Source organism: Colias philodice, chromosome 21, assembly GCF_061535455.1.
Source record: "Colias philodice isolate Cphi_HAF_F1 chromosome 21, ilColPhil1 Martin Lab GWU primary, whole genome shotgun sequence".
NCBI classification, from domain to species: domain Eukaryota; kingdom Metazoa; phylum Arthropoda; class Insecta; order Lepidoptera; family Pieridae; genus Colias; species Colias philodice.
Window position 1 is genome coordinate 7,476,475 of NC_143106.1, and position 27,446 is coordinate 7,503,920.

General features: G+C 32.6%; 1 protein-coding gene and 2 long non-coding RNA genes across 3 annotated transcripts in view; all 3 read left to right on the top strand.

Moving 5' to 3' along the window:
- LOC149479045 (uncharacterized) overlaps positions 1–27,446 on the top strand; it is a 63,663-nt gene that overhangs the window by 17,081 nt on the left and 19,136 nt on the right. The gene's annotated exons all lie outside the window — the stretch shown is intronic.
- LOC149479046 (uncharacterized) lies at positions 873–2,597 on the top strand. The gene is made up of 2 exons (XR_016317380.1): positions 873–1,351; positions 1,383–2,597. It is a non-coding gene; the product is annotated as an uncharacterized LOC149479046 (long non-coding RNA).
- On the top strand, positions 16,350–18,254 carry LOC149479047 (uncharacterized). Its single transcript, XR_016317352.1, has 3 exons — positions 16,350–16,569; positions 16,696–16,757; positions 16,832–18,254. It is a non-coding gene; the product is annotated as an uncharacterized LOC149479047 (long non-coding RNA).

Genomic DNA, 27,446 nt, shown 5'->3' on the forward strand with positions numbered 1-27,446 from the left:
TACACACACATACCTTACGAAAAAAATAAAATAAAAAAATTAATCAACCGGGTTCTTGTACAGTCAAGGCAAAAAGTTTTATTTATTTGGCTCTTATTTTGCGCACAATAACGGTGTTTTTAATTCGAGTGAAGTAAATATAAATCTAAATGTCACTGGAGTGACTGAGTTTAACCACAAAAAAACGTCTAACTACGTTGAATTATAATAAACACGGTATAGGTACATGTTACAAAACATAATATTAGTGTATTTCGGTTATTAGAAGGCTTAAGATTAGTACGTATTTGTAAGTGAAAGTGAATTGGAGTAACATAAAGATATTGTCATTGTCTTATAACAGTTATTTATTGCAAAAAATATTATACACAAAGAAATAAAACTTGATGTGACTGTACAAAAACCCGGTTGATTATTTTTTTATATATATTTTTCCCTTTATGTATGTGTTATGATCTATTATAAAAACAATATCTCATGTGTATTGGTCCAACTCAAGGGTTCAGGCCCAACTTCCATAGTAAAATGCCCATTCTCCTTTAATGTAATTTTTGCGCGGCAATGCAATTTTTTCAAATAATCTTAACAGCATGGTTTTAATTATTTTTATATTAATCTCGAATTTTAAGCTTGTAATAAAAATTGTAAAAATATTTGGTTTAAATATTATGTATTGGGATGAGAATGTTTCGGTCTTTTTCATAATTACTACATATTAGCACAGATTACGAAATAGTTACTACTTTTAGTTTGGACGCGGATTTGCTCGCACGAAAGCTTCACAACCGTGTTCGACTTTTTCTGTTTGAAAAAATTAATAGCCTAAGTAACTCCGATATTGTCAAATCTCAATTGAAAAAATTACGAAATCGGCATGAAAACATACTGTATCATTTGCTATATTTAAGTTTTATCGTTTAATTTATAAAGCATTGTAATACTTCTACTTGCGTCCAAGCGTACTTGTTTTTTCATGAACCCATAACAAATAATTCATTTATTGTATTCATTCAAAGGCTTTATTCAGCCGATCCTAAACCGAATTATGTGACGCAATTTCATGGGAAATAACGGGCACGCCCTTGAATTTACATTTAGAATCGATAATCGGATGTATCGAGTAAATAATCGATATTAGTGACGGCTATAGTATCTGTAAGTTGATCAAACGTTCCGGTTCAATGGTATTGTATTCACTTGTTTTGTTGATGTAATTGTTGCGGTGAATTTAAAAATCGTTTGGAATATTTAGTTCGCATTTAAGTTTATTATGGCAACTTTGTTAGTTGTTATTTCGAGAGAGATTTTTTTTAAATTACAGTTAATAAATTATGGTGATATCTACTACCGCGTGCGTCTTTACGAAGAAAACAATATTCGAGCTCGTTGCCCCATTGTGGCATAGAATATTATATAGGTACTCTAACGATTGTGGGGAAAAATACATTTCATATCTATTTCATTGATGTTATCATGGATGAATAGACGAAGAGTTTTCCAGATTGCGAATGCGATCATTTACCTATCAGATCTCACTTAAAATTTCTTGGTCGTAACATTTGCTAACCACTACAAAGCAAACGGAAACCAGCATAGCTAGTCTATAGTTATTAGTAACCAATATAAAAGAGCAAGCACGTCGAAAGAAATTACAAAATCAGCGGCACGCAAAACATCGCCGGCCGATCGAATAATTGGCCAAAGATTGCCTATTCGTTTGAAATACATGAATAAGCATCGATTGTATCTCGTAATCACTCATTTGAATAAGTTCCCATGTGTATGTATTATTCTTACATCCTACTATCGATCTTATAGATATAGACTTAACAGCGGTAGTTGCGTGAACGTAATTGAATTATGAATTATTAAATTGTAGCCACTGTAAGTGAAGATTTAATTAAGCGTGATGCAGCTTTTATGAATGCAATGTTTTTGTGCGACTTGTAATTTAATTAACATGAAAACAGTCGCGTCTCTACTGATGGGACTATGCAGTTTTTTTGACGTGACAACGTCTTATAATTCGATAGAGCCGGCTGCACGCACGAAAAAACATGACTCATGCGGCGTTACCTCGCTCTGAGGCGTTCCATGTAAGGCTTGAAGTTCAAGCGAGAGCGCGGAACGAGCGACAAAGAAGCACAATCGGACGTTGTCACGTTCAACTATCGTCAGTAAACCGACTTTACAGACAACCAATTTTTTATTAATTTCCAAGTTATTTTAGTTAAAAAACCTTAATTTGCCATTCTATAGTTAAGTATACACTCTTTAGATTAGCATCTAATTATTGGGATTCTCCGATAAATTTAAGCATTTAAAGTGATAATAGTGCTGATTTTTAGAGTGTATGTATAATGTACGTGCAGTAGAACACTAATGAGCCTTACTACAACCAAAGGAGTATCATGATTCATGACCACAGGTTTAAATTTTCTGGTCATCATAGTGATCGAATGCACAGTCATAGTTGTTAAACATAAATATTATAGAGTGCTCGATTGACCAATAAACCAGTTTGGATGTACAGAAGATGTTGATTTTATGTAAGTTACGAGTTTAAGTGAAAGTTATATAACTTGTAAGCGTATGTAGGTACAAAAAATAGCAGCAGATGAACAGACCATTTTATTTTTACTATCTTGTACATACATACGTGTTTGTTATTTGTTTTATATAATTCAAATGCTTTTTAAATAAGATTTTTTTTTAATTTACGCCTTTTTCTATTCTTCATACATTTCTTAGCTTTTAAAAAAATACATATTTTACTAATATGCCTGCCCTCTGTCTTTCGCTCCAACCTTTAAAATTAACAACAATGAAAAATATAATTATTGCTAAAATTTCTTGCATCAAAAGGAAGATTCTTCTTATAATAATTATTCCAATTAAACTATATTCTCATTAAGACAATAATTTGTGCCACATTGACATTTAACGATCGTCGCGTGCGCAGATGGTACGGTTATTAGCGAAGTTATTTCGTGTGCGATATTTATTAGTTTTTGTAAGGAATTGTCTTGGCACGATACGAAAGTAGGTTCATAAATATACACTTGAAGACGTAGTAAATGTAAAATTTACCTTGAAATTGTATTCTAAACTAGCTGTGCCCTGCGGTTTCACCCGCATTGCTCAACTTCCATTTGTCTTAGCGTGATATCCTTCCTTATATAAGTATACTGTACCTATAGCTTGCCGCCCCATGAGGTCAGAGCTGGCGGGCTCATAGTTTGTGTTGGCCTGGAGACGGGCAGCTGCTGATGGGGTCACGGACGAATTCTACCTATACCCGTGGCCCCGTCGTTGATGCGGCTTGACGGAATACAGTGGGGTTTTGGTCGGTAGGAATCCGACATAACCCACGGCCCTTTCCCCGGAAGCCGTGGGTATCTATGCAATATTTCCCCACTTAATAAAAAAAGCCTTCCTCAATAAATGGGCTATTTAGTACAAAGTATAAGAAAATGTACTAATTATGTTTAATTATTACCAGGGTCATATCTCCCGTTTTTACAAAGATTAATTATAGATTCTTTAACACCTTATTTACTTATAAATTTTAAGAGTTCCTTAAAATCCATTCAGCCATTTTTACGTTATCGAGTACGAAACATTCTTTCTTTCATATAATGATGAATTATCAATTACAAACAGACAAGTCAGTTAAAGTTGTATTTAAATTTAATGAGCGGTGTATTGCTTATCGTGTTTGCGATTTTATCTTGAAATAATTTTAAGTGTTTATTCGACTTTATCACTTGGATTTTTCATTATTTTTGTCGAATATAATTAAGTGTGAATTTGAATTGTTTCTACTAATAAGTAATTAATAAAACACTTCATAGAGCTTTTAAATTTTAATTAGTTTCGCAATAATAAAACCGTTTTAAACCCGTTAATTTCAGGATGTATTTTCAAGAGTAATGACCTTGTACTATGTAATGGTTGTGGAATGCGAATAAGACAACAGAAATGCATAAATTACCACTAATTGTTGTTACGTGACATAAATATATCGTTTGAAACGTAAGTTATATACGAAACTAGGATGCTTATTACAATGTATTTTACAATATAAATGAATAATGAATATACCTACATAAGATTTTATTATACATTCTGATGTTATAAACGCGAAATATAGAATCTATAGGCTATCTATATTGTGTCTGTCAGACTATCAAAAAAACTTTGTTAGTAGAGTCGCTCGTGTAGACGTCGACAAGCGTTATGTCGTAGTTCGTACATTTTTATATTTATTTCAAAAGGAGACGATTTTTTTTGTTTGGAGAATAGGCCCACCTCAATTTCTTAGCGTATATTAATGAAATGTGTGTTAATTTGTTCCTTGAAGTCCCCAGATTACAGTGGTGACATTACTTTTACATGTTTTAACCGGAATCTTTAGAAATACGTGTGCAAACTTTCACCTCATTACTACATAAAAACTAACTGATAATGAGCGATTTGTCTTGTGTGACCCATCCGAATCATTGGGTACAATATATTTTAATAAATGAATAAATAAATATTAGAAAACATCATATACATTGTCACGCTTTAAAGCTCGGAAATCAGACACAACGAAGGTAGCACAAACACAGAGACCCGATTTGGTTATAAATAGATATAAGTGGGTGTACCTCAAGTTTCTGGACCTTGATGCGATTGAGAAAACTGATTCAATAAGAAATTATTAGTTAAGTAGGTATTTAGGTAGATGATATTTTATGACTAGGAGTAGGTACATAATATTAGGATAGGTATCCATTTGCACAGCTATTTTATTATTCATGTTCAATTGTAATATTAAACGCTCTTATGTTGTAGCAATATCATTTTTAAATAGGTAAAAAAAACATTGTTTACATTCATTGCAAACATTGACGCAGGGGGCTACGACAGGAGGAATCTGACATATTCCGTCAAAGCAGCCAATAGATATAACATTTCGTTACACGGATTTTTTTAGCTGAGTAGAAACAAATTGTTTTATTTGATAAATGACAGGATTTAAAATCGCTATCAATCATATTCTTACATATAAATAACAATAAAAACAGTTTCTAAAGTGGTTTATTGAAGGCAATTTTTTTCGCTTTTTGGTTTTATTTTCATTCTATCGATAAAAACGTTTCGTTCCAGTTTTTTTTAATGTTGGCCATTGTTCTTGGTTTGTAGACAGCACACTACAGCAGGGATGATATCAAAATAAGGCTTTTTAATTCGATTTCATGATTCCGGTTTCGTTTGTAAAACAACGAAGTTACAAAATTCATAATATAATTTTATATTTTTACACGTTTTTTTTGATGACTATACGTTACCGAGTCTTGGTGGGCCCACAAAAAATAGTCTCCTTTTAGGATACTGGTCATGGTATTTAAAATATGTATATGTATTTACTAAAATTTCATATAAATAAGAATCAATCCAAATCCTGGTCGTCACTTGAGCGAGCTTGTGCTTTAGCAACAAAGTTGATTCAAGGAATTTGGCGAAGGAAATTTTCTCGGCTACATGCATGAACAAATTAAGTAAAATTTAGAATAAAAGAAAGCCATCAGCCCAATAACGCATGTACTGTCCTACTGCAGACGAAGGAAAAAAGTTAAGGGACACAGCATCTCACCTACCTACTTGACCCTATCTAAAGAAAATCGATCATTGTAACGGATATCTTAGCCCCTTACCCACACCCCGGACACTCCATACAAAATTATCGTTTTGACAGTCACACTGTAGAGAGTGCAAATGTGTGTGTTAACGCTTTAGGGTTGGCACATTTGTGACTAGCGTAAAGAAATTCGCGTTTTTCTGATGAAATACATCCGTAAACAGCACAATATTTAACCACTAGCTGCTCCCCGCGGTTTCACCCCCGTGGCTTCGCTCCTGTTGGTCGTAGCGAGATGATATATTATAGCCTATAACCTTCCTCGATAAATGAGCTTACTAACACCGAAAGAATTTTTTAAATCGGACCAGTAGTTCCCGAGATTAGCGCGTTCAAACAAACAAACAAACTCTTCAGCTTTATAATATTAGTACAGATTTTCTACGAAAAACGATAATCACAAATCCAAAATAATAAAAGTATGTACTTTAAGTTAAGTATCGTCCTTACGGAAATATGCGGGCCATCTATAGCGTGATCGTGCGGGGTGAGGTAAGGCCAAGCGCGCACCGCGATTTTAATTTTTGCGACACGATTTCAAAATCGCGCTGTAGAAAATCGCAGAGAGTACGGTGCGCGCACAGCGATAATTTAATAGTGATTATTACTCACTTCATCATTGATTTCGTACAAGTTGCTTGTCTTTATTGCACGCCTCATAAGCGAAGCGTTGAGGTGGGTACTACTGTCACTTCGCGCAAAACATCTGATTTTTCAAACTTAAAATGTCTTTATGTATCATACATTGCACTTGTAAGATAATACATACACACACATATTAAGAAAAAACACTATTTTTAACGTTCATGATATTTTTGATGTCATTTTTGTTATTTAAACTAGTTAAAAAACAGTTTAAAAAAGTTCTGTCTTGGACGTCCGTGTGTCTGTATGTGCGGATCCTTTTTCTTGTTAACACGATAGCGACCGAAATACTTTACTAATCGAGTCTTTTTTTTTCTCTTACGCTTGAGTATGCTCAGGAATAGAACCCTTTCATTTTTCAGGGTCTGATTCGATGTGGTTTAATTGTTATTAAATAAACAAAAATAATAATTAATAAATATTTATTAAAAAAAAATTATGAGGCGTGCACTTTTGGATTTTCCAAATTATTTACTACTTCGGAGGATAAGAAAAAAAAAAAAAGAAAATTCGTCAATATTGGACTCATCCTTTTACAGCAGATAGAATTGTCAATGGTTTCTTTTATCAGAAATACAATGAACTTCGGATGTATCCCAAAAAATTCTTTGGCTATTATAGAATGAAAATTCCGCCAAAAGGCCGCCCATTGCGCTTTTTTTTTTATTATTGTAACCTTTATGTACTTAGTTATATTTTGTTTCTTGCACAATAAAGTGTTAAATAAATAAATTCAAACTTTTGACAGATTACTGAGTTCATGTTTACCAAACAGTACCTACCTATATACAGGGTGTCCCAAGAAGTATGGATGAACTGAAGCCAGGAGGTAGAGGACCTAGAGGGCTATCCGAATCACCCCCATGTGTGTTATGCGATTTTTCGTAGTTTCGGAGTTATGACTCTTTTTTCAATTTTTCACCTATCGCCAAGTACGATGATATTTTCACTCATGGTGACGTCAACTATTGCGCTAGATGCTTGATTTTTTTTGTGTGCTAAGCTGAAAGATAGGCCAATTCAGTATGGTAACACTTACTATCGTTAGATCTTCGAATGGAATAAAAAAAAGAATTAAATGCCAAGAAAGATAAAATTACCCAGTATGTTCACAACTTCAAGGGCCCATAAAAAATAAAATCACATAAGAAAAGTTTTCCGTTTGGCTTTTAAAAACTTGCTCTATCTATCAGGTAGCTACCCTGAAAATTTCATTTTATTATTCAGAAGGCTTCAATCGAAAAATTGAAATCTAAATGTGGTAAGTGCAAAAATTTTATTAACATGATGATCATTAAAACCAATAAATAGGTGTTTAGTTACCAGAATTTTTTTTTAAATAACCCCGCTGTTGCTCAATGCAAGTGCGACATCACCGTAAAAAGTTGTCTATTAAATGTCTTTATGCCCTTTTATAATTTTAAATGGTTTCTTCTGCTACTATGAATTTCCGGGCTATTTCGTCCAAATTGTGGCATTCTCTCAAGTAGCCGAGGTCTATTTAGTATCCCCATTGAAACAAATCAATTGGGTTTAGGTCGAGGGACCGTGGAGGCCAGGTTTTAAGGCAAGCGTCACCGGCGCATGCGCAGGCTGCAACGACCAATCCATCTTTCAGGGTATCTTTACCCTTTAGCCTGGCCTGAACGGTCTCCGGACATAAACCATATTGATTTTTTTCCGTGGGGATACTACAAAGACGAGAGACTGCTACAATTTGGACGAAATAACCCGGAAATTCATAGTAGCAGAAGAAACCATTAAAAATGATAAAAGGGCATTCAGACATTTAAAAGACAACTTTTTACGGTGATGTCGCACTTGCACTGAGCAACAGCGGGGTCATTTTAAAAAATTCTGGTAATTAAACACCTATTTATTGGTTTTAATGATCATCATGTTAATAAAATTTTTGCACTTACCACATTTAGATTTCAATTTTTCGATTGAAGCCTTCTGAATAATAAAATGAAATTTTCAGGGTAGCTACCTGATAGATAGAGCAAGTTTTTAAAAGCCAAACGGACAACATTTTTTATGTGATTTTATTTTTTTACGGGCCCTTGAAGTGGTGAACATACCGGGAAATTTTACCTTTCTTGGCATTTCATCCTTTTTTTATTCCATTCAAAGATCTAACGATAGTAAATATTACCATCCTGAATTGGCCTATCTTTCAGCGTAGCACACAAAAAAAAATCAAGCATCTTCCGCAATAATTGATGTCACCATGAGTGAAAATATCGTCTTACTCGGCGATAGGTGAAAAATTGAAAAAAGAGTCATAACTCCGAAAATACGAAAAATTGCATAACACACATGGGGGTTATTCGGATAGCCCTCTAGGTCCTCTACCTCCCAGCTTCCGTTCATCACTACTTTTTGGGACACCCTGTATAACTACGATGTGTTGTGAAACACAAGTGAAGTGCCGGCCGAGCCCGAGTGTGCGATTTTATGATCGCAGTGCGCGCGGTACCATACAATTTCATATTCTGCATTTGATTTTCGCGACAATCGCGTCGCGAGCAGTCGCAGCAAAATGTGACAAATCACAATTTTAAAATCGCTGTGATTATTTAATCGCATGTGCGCGCATTGTCATAGTAACTCATACGTTGTATTTCTGCGATAAAATAATCACGCTGCAGAAAGTCGTGGTGCGCGCTAGCTCTAAGTGTTTAATTTTGGCGGGAGGCGGGAGGCGGAGAGAGAGAGTGTCCGTTCTGTAGATTTTAGCTACTATTATGTATTTTGTGCCCTTACCACACATAGGAATATAAACGTTATAGTTTGAGTAAATCATGAAACATCAGCTATCTTCTATAGTTTAAAGGGCATTAATTATTATATTTAACAAAAAACTAAACCGCCTTCAAATTGTCAGAAATTAAACAAATTTAAATGGGACCACACGGAAGCAACCAGGTTTCAAATAAAACAATAATCATTATTTGGTTGATCCAGTCGAAAGTTCAAACCCAAAAAAAATCGCTATGAGATCCTCCTCCCTTTCTTTGAATCGGTTGTAAAATGCACCTCTTTTGATTGTGGGAACATTCCTTAATACATTGAAACATAAACAAGTCAGTAATACCATTGCGACATACATGTACCAATTAGTTAGGTTTACAAAAGAAAGGCGTTCCTATCGAATCAATAACATGTAACAAAGGCATTGTAGAATCGATTGTGTTGCGTAATTTTATATTGAAAGTGAAATTTGATTACTCTGCATTAGTTACCTGTTTTGTATTGGTACTTAGTTAACTATATACTATGTACGTATGTACCTAGTCTACAGATAAGTCGAGAAAATAATTTGTTGTAATCAATATGGCGGATGTAGTTAATCCTTTATTAAAGTGTGATTTGGAAATTAGTTATTACTTCTATGAAGCATTAGAGTTAATAATTACAAATAATTTTGACAAAAAACATCGAACAAAACAAAAACTAACAATTTTTAAGAACTGTCGTTTCTTAGGAAATTGTAGTAATGAATATTTTACGCTTAATTTTCCGCTATAACTGAATTTTACGACAGAAAACCGCGGAAACATAACCACCATGAAACATTTAAAACAAAGTTGTTTGAACTCTAAAGATTACATTGTTTCACAGTACATATTCTCAATTGTTCGAATATTACATTTGTTTAAACAAACGCACGTCAAAGTCAATAATTTACTATTTAGTATGTCTTTTGAGCAGCCTTGAAGATCTACGAATTAACATTTATCGCATAATTCACACGGATACTGTCATAGATATTTTTAAATCTCTTTGTGATGTAAGATCATGTATTCTGGTCAGTATGGCTTTTTTATTTATCTACGTATTGGATTTCTTTAGTTTGTGAAATTATTGTATTAATCAATTGCTCAACTCCGAAAATTCGTTTTGATTTATATTTACCTATTTTTATTTCAAACCCCGGCTTTTTCTGCATTGTAAATACAACGGAAAAAAACTCCTAAGGAGAATAAGGTTTCGACTGCAAGAAGTATTTTCAAATTAGTTCAGTATTTTTGGAAAAAATTAACAAAAAAAAAGGACGGGTTGCACTCCGGGTGTGCCGGCAGAAGTGAAAACTTGATTATTAACGTTGAGCTTGTTTGATATCCATCCGTCTTACGCTTTTTCGACAGGTCACGTGTCCTGACGCGAGTTTAAGATTTTATACCCATTACAGAAAAAGTGCTCAACGCCGCTAAAGAAGTTTTCACTTCAAAAAAATAACTTTAGCATCTAATTTAACTTCAGCATGAGGAATGTCCATATCTTTATTTTTTTGTAAGAATATGTATATTCTAATAATTTTATGCACTAAATTTTATACCTAATAAGTATCTATAGAGTTGGATCCGTATTAAAAATACCAAAAAAAACAAGATACTCAAAACAAAAACTTTTGCACGCCTCATAAGCGAAGCGTTGAGGTGGGTACTACTGTCACTTCGCGCAAAACATCTGATTTTTCAAACTTAAAATGTCTTTATGTATCATACATTGCACTTGTAAGATAATACATACACACACATATTAAGAAAAAACACTATTTTTAACGTTCATGATATTTTTGATGTCATTTTTGTTATTTAAACTAGTTAAAAAACAGTTTAAAAAAGTTCTGTCTTGGACGTCCGTGTGTCTGTATGTGCGGATCCTTTTTCTTGTTAACACGATAGCGACCGAAATACTTTACTAATCGAGTCTTTTTTTTCTCTTACGCTTGAGTATGCTCAGGAATAGAACCCTTTCATTTTTCAGGGTCTGATTCGATGTGGTTTAATTGTTATTAAATAAACAAAAATAATAATTAATAAATATTTATTAAAAAAAAATTATGAGGCGTGCACTTTTGGATTTTCCAAATTATTTTAAAACTGCAGACGCATTATATTAATATTTTAATCATAATTCACATCCATAATGAATAATAATTTGCTCTATGCAAGTATCGATACAAATGTATACATATATTGTGATGTGCCATTTAAAACTATCTTTGTATTAATTCTATTTTAAAAACAACCTGCACACCAAAGTAATTTTAGTATTAACTAGCGGTCCGCCGTCCGCCCTAGCTTCGCCCGTGGTACATATTTCGCAATTAAAGGTAGCCTATGTTCTTTCTCAGGGTCTAATGATTATCTGTACCAAATTTCATCAAAATCGATCCAGTAGTTTATGCGTGAAAACCATACATACATACATACATACAAACCTTTCCTCTTTATAATATTAGTATAGATTATGAAAAGACGAATCAAATGACTCAATAACATAGCGGCTAATTCTACAAATTACAGTCGAATATATAGGTATATAATGAAGTATTACAAACAACAATGTAATTGTATACAAATACAAATCCTCGCCTACTTTAATCAGCCTGTACATAGAAGCCTACGTATCGCTGTTTACACTATCTAGAAGCTTGGCCGCTGACCGCATTCCAGCGAAATGTCCGCAGGAAACACTCCCTTCTATCTTGCCAATAGCCCTTTAAGTGTTTCATTGTATATCACAATATACGCCAAAAATCATAAACAATAATATTGTGTCCAAATGCAAACTCTATAATTGTGCATATTTGACAGGTCATTCTATTTTTTTTTAATTTTCCATTTTTAAACGCAGCCTGAGCATGTTGTTTGAAGTTCTTTTTGTTTACAGCCAGTACCACTTTTTTTTTTATTTTTCCTCATCGAAACGATTAAAAAAATACTATCCAAGTTCGTAATTTAAAAATATTTATTGAACTGTGAATAATACCTATTTATCTTATAATCTACGTCATCTACATATACACACGTTTACGGACAAATATTAACAAATTATGCTATTGTTTTAGTATCTAAAATAAAATATAGAAAAACATACGTCAATAGATACGTAGTGATTCTACAAAAACTTATTCACGATGATTCGATATCACACATAATTATATTATTTTATAAATCATTAAACCACACGATTGTACCATATCTGGGTCGAGAAGTAACAAGTCATTTTTGACCCGATTTTCTTTCCAATTGTCATCATTATTGAATAGTCGTGGTAATGACCTTTTTGTTGTCATTTCCTAGTGACATTTTTCATACATTTCATCTTATAATTGGATGATTGTCTATATCTGCAGTAGTAGTGCTATTGTGCTTGTAGTTGGCACCTTTATATTTAGAAGGCATAACATTTACCTCTTATTTTTTGGAAAATGTATGCAAGAGCTGATTTATTTTCTACGAACACATCAAAAAGTGTCGGTTTAGTTTTTCACTGCACTCTGATTCCATATTATTATTTTTCAAACGTTAATCTTTTAACTTTTCTCAGTTATTAGCCTAAGTCAGTTAATAGAATAGTTAAAAGAACAAACGCATTCAGCATTGTGCCGGAATTTCTAAATTTTAACTGACTCATAATCAATAAACAAACGAAAAACAATGGTAAAAGCATATAAATTGTTCTTCCGTATATCATTTGTCAATAGTCATTCTTCATTGAAATATAAATACATGATTGATCACAATATCATAGAGATACTTTCCCGTCACATATGGCAATAGAAAACACGACTTGCAGACGTTTCACAAATCTTTACGAGTTTCAAACACTGTCATTTTATCGCTAAGGGTCGTAAGATTGTTTACGACTGGCAAAAAGGAAGTAACGATTTAGACTTTAGGAGCATTAGCTACTATTAACAGGTCTGTGCTTTAGGGCTCATGCGTATAATATGTTAATGTAATAATACTAGGTTCCAAATACTTGTGCACGACGGTTTTATCGTTATCATTTGATTTCCTTCACGATTTTGATTAATTGATTTGATTCTTGTTCAGGAATTAGGTGTTTATCCCGTTTATTTTGATATAGGTGTTTTAATATGGTTAATCATTCTGTAGTGTTTCAGTGAAGTTATTTTTTACAATAAATGTAACTAATTTTAAATCGTAAGATGGGTGACAACTGTGTCTGCTTATAACCTTATCTATTATTTATTTATCATGCGTATATTGCAAAAATGCTTTAAAGATGATTATATATCCTCTTGTGACATACGTCCTTTCTATCCGGGTATCTTACTCAACTTCATATTGGTATAACTCGAAAGTCCAACACATTTGAGTTATACCAATATGAAGTTGAGTTGAAAAGTCTAAAATTAATACGTAATATTGTCAATGAATAAGCTCACTTTACATAAGAAAGTTATAGAGAGGCATTGGTTTGTGTGAGTGCGCTGATTTCCTCTAGACCGGACTCGCTTAATGAGAGAACGGGTCGTGCTAAATGTATAATTGATTTGTTTGTTTAGTATGGATGACGGGGTTTAACACCACTGTGGTAAAGACAATTACATTATTATTTATTATCTATACTAATACATATGGGTGATTATACAAAAATGGGGTAACTTTTGAGGATATTTTGTTTACTATATTTTTTTATATCAGATTGTTACAAATTAGGGTGTATATGATAGCTAATCTAATGAATATATTGTTCCAAATCGGGCCAGCCAGTTTTTTAAGTAGATTGTGAGATATTTTAAATTTTCTGAAATTGGCCTCCAGGGGACTGACGAGGCTAACATGGTACTGATAAAAAACACAATTTTGTAATATTCTTAAAGAAATTGAATGAAAATTACTACAAATCTCTCAGTTTTAATAATGGCACATGTCTTTTAAGTATTAAAATCACTTAGTTACGTTTAAAAATGATAATTAATAATATGTGATACTGGGAAAAAACAATGTCTCAAGTTTCAAAACAGCCTTCTGACATTTAACGCTACGTGAATATTCTTACTCTCTTACTTAACTTTTTATACTTTGACTTAGTTTTACTTGATATTTCAAGTAATTCACAAACAATAGAAACAAAAAAACGGCCAAGTGCGAGTTGGAGTCCTAAAAAACCTATTTTTTATTATGTTTGTAACTAAAAATTTACACTTTTAGCAATTTTTCCTTATCTGTGTTATAAAGACGTTGCTATTTACCAAGTAGAAGTAAACTATATAGCAGTTTATAGTAGACTGTATACACTGCAAGCATCCTGTGTGTTTTTTTATTCCCTTGCGAATATTTAATTTTGCGGAAATTTGCAGTATTAACGGATGTAGGTATCTTTTGATTGCGTTGCGTTATAAGTTTGATTTTTTTACAGCCCCAAGGGTTCTTAATCTTGAGTATCCAATATAAATTTCAGATTGATACCTCCACGCGTTCCAAAAAAAACGTCTTAACAGACAAACGGGCAACAAAGTGATCCTATAAGGGTTCTGTTTTTTCCTTTTGAGGTTCGGAGCCCTAAAAATCTACCAATATTTATGTTAAAAGTACTAATTATAGTAAAATTAAAAACCAAAGTCTCGAATGAAAGTCTCATCTGAGTTTTCATAAGAGCCCCTTGACATTTTTATAATGTTATTAAGTATATTAATTAACTTTTATGTTATTTTGAGGTAATTTTACTTCACAGTAATATACGTATACGTATTTATCTGATAAATATAAAAAGCTATGCCCTGAAAGCATCAAAATCAATAATTAAAATAAAATAAGATCTTTTTTAATAAAATTATTAGTAGTTTGTTTCAATAGCTCTTTTCTTTGCTACTCTTTCTTAAATGTTTCTTCCCTAGTCAAATTCAGGTTCTTTTAGCGTGGCGCATGATGTTTTAAACTGAAATATAAAATAGAAATGCTTATACCAATAGCAATCAAGATAAAAGTTCTCAAAAACGACAGAATCATCAGTACTATGGGGTCGCGTCAGTCCTCTGGCACGATATCTGACAAAGGACTGATGCCAGCGGATTGATGAAAAGGGACTTAATATGAGGTTATAATCACAAATTATGTTTTTTTGCCTAATTTCTAATATCAACAAACTATATTTTTACAAATCATAGTTAACCATTTATAAATGAAAATAAAAATCGGATTAACAATAAAATAACGACTCACCATAGGACTGAAATGTTGACTGGCGCAGTAAGATTTTAGAGGACAAACACATTACACAACCCTAACGCTGGTACAGTTATGACGGCCGTCAAAATATGCGGTGCACAAGTAACTTCATTACCAACATTAAGGTGATGAATTAATTTTTCTAACATTTACGGCCCTTTTTAAACCTTCGTAATTTTTATATTATTAAAGTTGTCGTGATGAAAATTCTTGACAAGAAAGTTCAATAGTAACACAATACGTCTACCGTTTTAGAAACATGATTCCATAATATTTTCTCGATAGAAAAAAAATACAAAGTTCTCATTGTTATTTTTTTTTAAACGAACACATCATTTAGTAAGCGTCAGTACAATAGACAGTCAGAAATTTTATACAAAAATGTAAATAAAATTATAAATATATATGGAAATCGTTACAACGAATGTAAAAAACATACCTTAAAATGGCTTAAAGAAATTAGTTATACAGAAGCAGAAGACATATTAAAAACATGTAATTAGTAGGGAGTAAAATGAAAATGTAAAATAAAATAAAAAATCACCGTTTTTAAATTCTTGTACATTACCTACACAAACAAAAATATTCCAACACACATACACACACACACACACACACACACACATACACACACAAACACACACATACATCCATTCTACCAATTTTAGAGTATTTTTATGATAACATTACCTTATTTTTTAAGCTTTCTTTTAATTGTTAATGCCTAGTAATTGTTATGGAAGAGAAGCGCCTTCTAACACAAGTGAAATTTATCACTTAAATGAAGGCACTTACCTCCAACCCAAGATGAAAACTTGTTTAAAAGAAATAAACAATTTTTATTTTTATTTTTTTTTTATTTTTTTTTTTTTTTAATCTCTGGCATCTTCAAAATAACAAACGTAAAGTTACGACTTTTTGGATATTAACTATAAAATATACAACCTATACGTCTACCGATTTAGAATTTTGAAATATGCGATGGTTTTGAAATAAACAAGAAATACATACTTGAAATTAGCGCGCGACCAGCCAATATAGCGAGAGCCGCCCTGTACCTTCCTACCCCGATCGCTGCACGAGTCATTCCCGCTACGGCCGTCACACGGGGAACTTGTGTCGCTCGCGCAATCGTAACAAAGGGTGACAACACGATAAGACAAATGGGGACAATAAAGAAAATAAGAAGAAGAAACATAAAGGTTGGAGGAAAAAGAATGCTTACAATTGGAACAAATTAATGAAGTAAGTTGGTTTTATTTTAAATTTGATGATAATTGTATTATAGATGATGTTTGATATTTACCCCTGTTTTAAGTACATAACGAACGTGTAAGATTTTTTCATTTATAGCATAGATAATCTTTTCAGAAATCCGGAATCCAGAAGGAAAATAAACCCACTGATTGTTCACAATGTGAACCCACTCCTTCGTAAGTACCTTTATTCAGTCAAAAATGTATGTTATCAACGCTCTACTGGTTTTATCGCATGATTCCATTTTTAGCAAAAAGCAACACAGTTCAAAGAAATAAAAAATCATGGTGAACTTAGTGGAAGTACGGTGGACATAATATGGAACAGGAGCTCATTGGAGTAGTATTATATTTAAAAAAAATACGAAAAAATTTCAAGAATTACATTTCTTAGTAGGTGGTAGATAAGTATGTTGTATAAAGAATTTGATGTTGATATTTATTTCATTTATACTTACTACACCTGTGCGGGAAATTGCTTAGTACTAAAACAGGTTTATATTCATATTTACATAGTAATGTGAGTTTTCATTTCGAATAATTTTGTGTAAGTATATTAAATTGAGTTCCTGGGTGATCTGGAAACACAATTGGGCCCGGAAGATGGCGCTGCAGTCACTCCTCCTAATCACATGAACCGATTTGGATGAATATTTGTGTGCACATTTCATTGTTGTGGGATGATTGGTTGATTCGTTTTCACATTAGCTAATATTATGTATTTTTGTTGTAAACTTAATTTAATGTTTATAATACATTATTATTGGTATAAATAAGCCAGTGTTCGTCTCACATTGCTGTACCTGCCTACCTACCCTACCAGGGCCTAACTTTGTTCTGGCTATTTTATTTTGATTATTTGTAATGAATAATTACAATTATAATAGAGTGCAAAAAATAAATACATGCGTCAATATATTTTGTGTTTTTTTTAAAACAATTTTTTTATTTAAAAAAATATCATTCCGACCGCGGCTTTGCCCGCGTGGAATTAGGTTATATCGTGAATCCTGTTTTTTCCCACAGAAGTGTTCAGTTCGGATAAAAAGTATCCTATGTGTAAATCCAGGCAATTAGCTATATTTTATCAAAATTGGTAATGTAGTCTTGACGTGATTAAGTAACAACTAACAAAAAAATATACAAATTAACATCCAAAGTTTCGCATCAGTTTTACTGTATTAGTGATATCTTCCACTCTTGACTTTGACTGAGAAGAATTAGGGTTTATAACTTCTTTCAGAAATAGTACCTTTCATTTCTGGGCATGATGTAATATCTACGTCAGCATCAAATTCTATCTAAATGAATTCAGTAGTCCGCGTTATTGAGTACCTACCATTTCATTTTTTCAGAGTAACAATATTTTTTGTTATTTTAAAGATTATTTATAACCTGTATTATTTTGTAATAAAGTAAACATTACGAAATAATAATAATTATTAATAATGTCTAAGTAGTTGTTAAAAAGAAGATTATTTGTTTATAAGCAAGAAAATAAAACCAATAAATCAACAATTAAATAAATGTATAACAATATTATAACTGTATGACGACTCCATACATGTTTGTCCCGAGTCGGCCAGCGGCAGCGCGGCGAGTTTGCAAGAATGACTTCGCGCACACCCGCGTTCGCGATAGCGAGCTATTAGACTCCGCCCGCCAAGCAGTGGATTTTTTTTTGTGTATCGTCTTAATACTTAGACAGGGATTTGACCTCGACTTGGTGATATTTAGCGAGAATTTCGAATTTAAAAAACACACAACGGACTGACTAGTGAAAACGATGACAAAGTTTAATTTTATTTTTTAAATAAAATGGAAAACATTGCGTTATGAAATTTGTAGTATATAATACTATGTACATCAAAGATTGTAGTGTTTTTGTAAGTTTTCTTAAATCGATGATAATGTTTAAACGATAGTCACTTGATTGTTGGTTTTCGGAGTTGTGACATGCCAAAGTACTGACATTTGAGGTATTAATTATTTTTTTTTATTCATTTGTATTTTAAATAAAGAAGTGAAATTGAGTGACCAAATAAAGGACGCTTCATTGTTTTAAAATAGATTGTTATTTGAATAAAATATAATAAGACTTTGTTTAAATTGGCTGATGACATCGAGTTACCCCATTTTTGTATAATCACCCATATAACAAAGCAGAAGTTTTTGTTTGGTTGAATGCGCTGACGATGGGGTCTTTTAAAAATTCGTTAAGTGTTAGATAGCTCGTTCATCGGAGGGGAATAGAGGAAGGATGTAGGCTATATATCATCACGCTGAGACCAATAGGAGCGCAGCCATGCGGCTAAATTAACTTTTTTTGATTAAGCTATAATCAATCAGTTTATATCCTTTCAATCTTTACATTTTTTATTGATGTAAACTGTAAAAAGTGTTTACGAATTGTTATTTTATTAAAAGTAAAACCGGAAGGTCGCTCTTACGAGAAGTACTGGCAAGAAACTCGATACAAATGAATTTTAGTGATTTTTATCTTTTTGGATTTGTATTTGGATACTATCTACCTATTAAAAAATTAAAAGCTTACATAACTTGCATACCTACCTGTACGAAGCCGGTGCGAGTAGCTTAGTCGGTAGAGTAGCCATAAAGAACTTAATCATTATATTTGACGAAGTATTGTTTCAAGTGTGTTAAACGTCGACTGATTATAGTCACACAGGTGTAGTTTCATACTGTTGTAAGTGCGAATTTTTTGTAGTTAGTTTTTAGTTTTTGCCTCATTATATTCTTGTTATGAGATTAGATATTAGAATGCAACTTCATGTTACTGGTTAAGTTTGTTTCGTACGAGGAAAATGATTAACTTTTGTGTTCTTTTGTTATAAATGTTTGGTAGGTACTTTCTGAAATAGTTCAGTTAAATTGTATTTTTTAAGGGGAATTGTCCTAATTGTTATGTTATTTTCACAGGCTTCTGCATCAACTATTTTGTTTGTTTGGTGTGAAAGTGAAGTCCCGTGTCCCCGTAGTGGGGTAAGGGGCAGATGCATTATGCATACATCTGTTTCACTGATCGATTTTCTTTAGGGACAAGTAGGTGATCAGCCTTCTGTATCCTCGGATTCTTACCGACTAAAACCCCACTGTGTTCCGTCGAGCCGCTTTAATGATGGGGCCGCGGGTATTTGTTGGAATTCTTCCGCGACAGCCTTCTGTATCCTACCAGACCGAGACATTTTTTTTTTCTTCGTCTCCACCGGGAATCGAACCCAGGACTCCTCGGTTCTGCGCTCACGCGTCAACCACTCTACCAAGGAGGCGGTCTTGTTTGTTTGGTACCTACTTTTATTACCTATGTAATTTTATCTGTTCCCGTGACATTTTTTTTAATGTTATCTGTGTATACAGGCTAAAGATGAGATTGATATAAAGTTAGTTATGAAAAATGATCAGAAAGTCTCGAAAAAAAGACATGTTCAAATCAGAAAGAGCTGTTAGCAAAGATGATTCAATATTGTTTTAAATCGACATAATGTTTCGTAAGAGAGTATTGAAGTTTGAGTATTGAACACTGCTAAATAAATAATGTTTATGTTATTAAAACAAGTTTTATTTCCGTTTGACCTCAGGATGTTGAGGGCCATGATATTTAGATATTTGCATAATATGTCTAATATCTATATTTAAGATTTAAACTAGATTTGGTTTTGATTGTTGAATTGATTCATTAAATAATTAATAAAAAATAAATACACGAATATGTAATTAAATGAGATGGAAAAAAAATACAGAGTTAAAATAGTTTTTCTTCTTGCTTAATTAATTACTTAATTGACGAGATACACGCATCTTATGTCGTTAAAATATCATACTGTCTCTTCTTCGAAAAGCTACTCGTACAAAACTTTGTAGTCCACGTGAGCGAAGCTTCGGGCGAATTAAATTAAATTAAATATTATATGTATAGTCTTAGAATTAAAAAAAATGTTTCTCTCTCTTATATATCTCTGTTAATTACTTATTTACTAATGTATAATTTAGCAAATGCGTAATATTTTCGTAATATCAGGTTCTATAACATAATGGTGTTTTAAGTCTTTAATGACTAAAAATGGTGTTTTGAATCGATTTTGAAATATTTAATGACAGAAAACTAGATAAAAACGTGTAAAAACGATACAGGAAGATGATCCGGAACTCAAGTAGTAATAAAATTAGGTTTGATATAAATATTACGTGATATCCGCTAGAAAGTTTGTGATAAAATAGTTTCATTATTTTTATCATTATGTAATTAGTAAGAAGCTTCTAGTGCGTTTCACATTGGTGTGATTTTGATCCGGAACGGTTGTTTTAACCAGTTAATGCCTATGTTAAATAGTACCTGCACTTTATATTAATTATTAGATACTAGCTTCGCCCGCGTTTTCAAAGAAAAACCCGTTCCCGTAGGATTTCCGGAATGAAACCTATCCTACCTTTCTCGGGTATCAAAATATCTCAATACCGAATTTCATGCAAATTGGTTCAGTAGTCAAGGCGTGATTGAGTAACAGACAGACAGACAGAGTTACTTTCGCATTTATAATATTAGTATGGATAATTATTGAAGTGATGGTCGTGAACATTTTTTTTTATGTAAAAGAAAAGCTGGGCGAACAAATAATCGGACATATTTATGTATATTAAGTTAGTTTAAGTTCAGATTTTCTATTTAAAGATTCTTTTAAATAGTACGCCAGAAGTAAACAAATTGTAACATATGAAAATTAATGCGTAAAATGGATTGAGTGTAAAGGTGTTGCATATAAATAGTGTAAATATATTTAAATAATGTTCCAATAACCCCGTATATAATTATTATTAAAGTGAAACTTTTATTACATCGTCTCAAACTTTTTGGTCTGTGTTTGGACCGTCACGCGACATGCGCTACACAAAGCAATGTTCGGAACCGTTCGAACAGTTTCACTTTTACCGTGGTTTCATAAAACCACACAACATTTTTTTATTAAAGTTTTTTTATTGGGTTTGAAAACCAAATATCAGCCTAAACCTACTGGGTTAATAGTTTTGCGTAAAGAATTATTAATCTTCTTTTATTAAAGTTCGTGCCTCATTTGTGTTGAATGTAGCGTATTCATATGAATAAACTAGCTTCCGCCCACGACTTTGTACGTGCATCCCCGTTTTTCCCCGCTCCCGCAAGAATTTTGGGAAATCCTTTCTCAGCGGATGCCTACGTCCTAACATCCTACCTGCATGCCAAATTTCAGAACGATACGTCCAGTGGTTTGGGCTGTGCGTTGATAGATCACTATATCAGTCACCTTTGAGTTTTATATAATATAGATTGATTTGCAAAGGCACAGTGAACTTAGAAACCGTTTAATAAGTGGAAATTATCAAATTGACACCACTCAAATCTACCCATCTTCACAGTACTATGACTTATAGAAGCTATTCAAGCTTAGAAGCATGATAATCGACACTTATGAAAACACGTCACTATGACTAAATTTAGTATCGTGAACCCTCGACCTTTAGTTTCAGACGTTTTAGCACTTCTACTATGGAAGTTTCACGTTAGCTTGCGTGTTTGGGATCGATAAACTCATGTGAGCCCCGGTTTTGGCGTGAAAAGTGTTGCATAATCAATGTATTATAGATATATGATGTATATGTTACTGAAATTGTCAGGCTTACACTATATGAATAGATTTGGTGTTTGATTTACGATTATAAGTACTATTATGCTTTCATCGACATTTAACAACAAATGTTAAAATTTTCAGTTCATATTATTGAAGTTCGTTGTCCTTATACTATACTCTTTGCATGAGTAGATCATCACTTTTTTGTCGCTACTACACATAATAAGAAAGAAAGTCTGAAAGAGATAAGGCCGCCTTATGTACCTACCGACTACCGTGTTAATCCATTTTGTATGATTGTAAATAATTTTATTAGTGTGGTATAATAAATTGATAATGAATAAAATCCAAACTATAGACAATGTAATACGACTTACCACTACACTTACCACTTATACGAAGAGGTTCTCGCACAAAAGAGCGTGTGCCGAGCACACGTGTCAGAAGTGAAACTTTATAACTAAATTTTACTCCCAACGCGCCTAAAGAAGTTTCACTTACAAATAGAAATAAGGCTACGAATTAGGAACCCATTTTCACAACATGCACACAATAAATATACAAGCAAGCAAGTATCAAATGATTTTTTTTACCAAGCTTACATGGGGGTAATAAACAAAAGCTAAAGAGCTTTTTTGTCATCGATAATAGAGGTGGGTGGACTGTCATGGCTACATTATGTGACACGCTGTCAGATAAAAGTAAGTAAGTAATGCTGTAAGTTTGCATGCGTTAATGGATGCATACCTGTGTCATGTTTAATGATTTTTATTCGATCTAGACTATAGATAAATAAATGCCAATCAGAGGAAGTATATTTGAAATGTGGAAGATAGTTATTATTAAACAATACATGTATTTGGTCGAACACTCTTAGAATTTAATAGATATAATTGAAAACTTATTTCCCAATTATCAAATTAATTTAAAAATGCAGAATAGGCAACCCACTTGCCCTACACAACCTACAAATGTATACTAATAAAATAAAGCTGAAGTTTGTTTGTTTGCTTGTTTAAACGCGTCAATCTAAGAAACTACTGGTCCGATTGTAAAATTATTTCAGTATTAGATAGCCCATTTATTAAGACAGGCTATAAATATCACGAAGACCAATAGGAGAGGAGCAATGCGGGGAAAACCGCGGGACACAGCTAGTAACATTTTGCAAAACTAATTGAACTGTAACCCGAATAAAGTTCCGCATACATTTTCCACTGTTCCGTAAATCGAAATTGCCAATAAGTGTTTCACACGCGATTCTTGGAGCTCGAATGTAGGTTTAGTTTGAGCTAACAATACCTACATGTAATTACGGCAATTAAAAATTAAACCCGGTTTAAAGTTACTGAATTTAAATTGAGTTATTCATTGGTTTTGTTTTGTTTCGTATTACAATTAATAATTGTGTTGAAATAATTAAATTACTAAATTGTCAGCTATAGATTTATATGTTGAAAATAATTCTAATTAATGTTGATTAGTATATTTAGAAATAGGTATATGGTACAATGTTTAGTCAATATCTTCAAATGGTTTGTGTTTAGAGCCGAGAGGAGTATGTATACCTTAACACTATTAAATTTCCTATGTAAAAAATTATGTTCTAAGTCATCATTTACGCAAACAAACCTATAAAATAAATAAATCGAATTGGTCTTTCCCGAGACTTTCATAAAACCTATTTATATAGGTATTACTTTTACGTACTTTTCAAATTATAAACAATTTTTAAGTAGGTCATGTAAAAACGAGAATTATTAAATAGAAATTTATATGATCCAATTAGTCGCACGCGGAACTTTTTCTTAATTAATAGCGACATTTTAAAATGCCAATGTCAAGAGAAGAGAATCGCTAATTTCTAATAAATCACTAAAGGTGAAGTTGAAAATGCATTATTATTGATTATTATCGAATTATATTTCATTCTACGTCATTTGTTATGGAAATTCGTTAAAATTTACATTTTTATTAACAATTAATTTTGAAACCAGTTTAAAGTGTTTGAAAGTGTGCGAATATTTTGAGATCTATTCTTTCTTTTCTATACTTTCTTATAGAAATATTTATACATATTTGAATAATAGATTATTGAGTGACCTTGCTACCGGACGTGGTATGGTGAACCGAATTTAAATTTTAAACAAAAAATACCTATATTGTATCGATAAAATGCACATAATTGCAAATAATTGTGTCGATTACTATCACGTTATTTTAAAATTTATTTTCTGTATAGTATTTAGATTTGTTTAAGCCTCTCTTTTTACTCTTTATACAACTTACAAACTGTATATATAAAAAAACGTTTAGAAAAGTCATTGCAAAATTAACAAGCTCTTTAGTTTGCCGATTTATGCACAATATTTTCAATACAAAACTAACAATACAGGGTCGTTAAGAGCCAATCAATCCAAATTCATTTATAATAGTAGGTATTGCCGGTTAATGACCTCAGAGACTGCACTTGAGATCAAAGGTTGCCGCCGTTTTGTGAATCGCCTTAACCCCTTTCACTTTCGCATAGACAGTATACACAACTATTTTATTATTATTTAAAACGGATGTCACATGGAATCAATGTCAAATTAAGAGAGTGGTCAATGTCATAGAATGATTTGTTTATTCATCGGTTTGTTTATTCGATAAACATTCACTGCCAATAAATTAATGAAACTAATAGTTTTTAAACTCTATCAAAATGTTTGTATGCTTGTCTTTCTTTTTACGTACAGTCTATAATGTAATTAAAAACATAAGAGCAACAATTGAACACAGAGCAGCTAGATAACTAAAATTCAAACATTATTTTATTCAACAAGACTTTAGAAGCGCTTTTGAATAGACAAAATACAAAAAAATAGTTATTTACCATTTGTCAATGTTGAGTTCGCATTCATTCATATTTGGGCAAACAATTATTTGTCCCCAAAAAGCCAAAAGTATGAATGGCCCAAACCCCAGACTCAAAGCTCGTGACAGCGCATCGAAGGTGGTTAAATAACTCTCGATCAAAGGCCTCCGCAGCCTCCCGTGAGCCCTTTCACTTTCATGGGGTTTGGTTCCATGGACCTACGAAGATATTTTATTAAAAGCTATTTATTTCTATAACGATTGTGTAAATTATCATGGTGAAGTCGTAGAAGTAGATGAAGTGTAAATTATTGTGTTGGTAAGCCTCACATGGCAAAACCTATTCATATACAAAAACCTTATTTTTTTTATAAAAAAAACCTTATTTTTTGTAGAAGATTGAAAAAAATGTGCGAAAGGCTAAAAAAAAAATGTTGTGTGGTTTTATGAAACCACGGTAAAAGTGAAACTTTCCGAACACTGCTTTATACCTACTCGGCAGCCGACCGTCACGCGACATGCGCTACACAGACCAAAAAGTTTGAGACGATGTAATAAAAGTTTCACTTTAATAATTAGGTAATATACCTCAAAACCTTAATGTTATATAGGTAAACTATACTAAACTGACACTTAATCACCAATAATCACACCATAAGCATTAAAGAAATCGTCCTTTATCTCTCAATGGAAACGCGCTCAATACGATTGACCCGCTCGTGCGAGTTCCGTAAGTTTTTGCCGCAGCCCGAGGCGCTTCGAAGAAATGAAAGCCGATGTATCGCCCGCGCCGGCTTCCGCTACACACGGAACTGTGGAACGTGTTGGAATAGGAATATAGAACACTTTAGAATTAGGACAGGCTTTAAGGGCGGTTAGAATTGTTTAAATTTCAAGTTTAGGAGTAGGAATTCGAAAAGGAAAGTTCAATAAATACTACGCGATTACGCGATAATTCGATAAACTGAAATTATTATTCACAGATTATTCCGTTTTTGTGTTCTATTTTATATCAATCACCTAGGTACAGTACATATTTGTATGAAAGGTGAAATAAAGGCAAATTTATTTCCGCTAATTTGAATAAGAGAGATGAATGATGAGATGATTCATTGCCCCCAGTAATCCTTAGAAATTTAACAGAAATTCACTCTCAGATCGTATTTTTTTCATTACCATCATCAGATAAGCAAATTTTATGGACATTATTTAAGTACCTATCTAAGTATAAACGCTAAACTGTAACATTGTTGAGTCAATGCTTCATCGACCAATTACTTTTTAATTAACAAGGAAAAGACCATAATTACATTATACATAACAACAATCCATCCAGCAAATTGGTTTTCTTTGTAAAGTCTAATTTCTGACAAATTATCGAACACATTAGATCAGCCTTTCCCAATCTTTTCCAAAGGCAGGTCCACGCTAGGTTACCATGATCCGCGAACTCCTAAAACCTTATTCGCAGTACTCACCTAGGTCAATTTAAGTCAATTTAAAAAAATTATTGAACTTATTCTTATGTAATGTTTTTGTATGAAATAGATTAGCCACCCATCACTTGACAGATAGAAATCTTAAAACTGAAGACTGAAAAATACAAAGTCCTGCCGTCAGAATAGTCTGGTTACCTAATTTTTTTGATTTGTCTGCGATATGATACCCCCTGTGATATGCTCGCGGACCTCAAGTTGGGAAAGGCTGCATTAGATGATAGATCATTACTAGGCGTCCATCAAATCAATTTGTTAAATAATCAGATTTTCGCTCGGGTGACCATGATAATTATACCTTACTCAATGTGTATGTACAACAAAAAGTATAAACTGTGCCACAGAATGAATAAATAATGGTTAATCATCATAATTTCACTGTTACGGTTTGACTAGTACGTAAAGGTTCGTTTTAATTTAGGTTTGATGATAATAAATTCATTTTTAATTGATAGCAGATAGGTTATTATTTTGCGCTACAGAATATTTATGTAGAGCAAAATAATATGAGAGAAACGTGCTTAAATGTATGGTGTTTATTTGATGGCATAGGTCTTTATTATACGGTCATTGAAATCCTACAATTTGCTTTCACCCTCTTAGCGAGATGAAGTAAGTCACCTATCATTCGATTAAATTCCATGTGTAAATGTTATCAAGTATAATAATTAATGATAACATAACCTTTGACACACATTATTAAAACTTTTTGATACTATGATTCTGAATAATCTCATTTCTTTTCCCAAATCAAATCCAAACATAAAATAACTAAAATCGTTGTAAAAAATAATTCGACAAGGAAAAGTGTTGTCCTAGAACACAATCCACTACCTTCAGCACCTGCCTTGAAAGCGATATGAGTTATAATATTACATGTCTTTGTTACA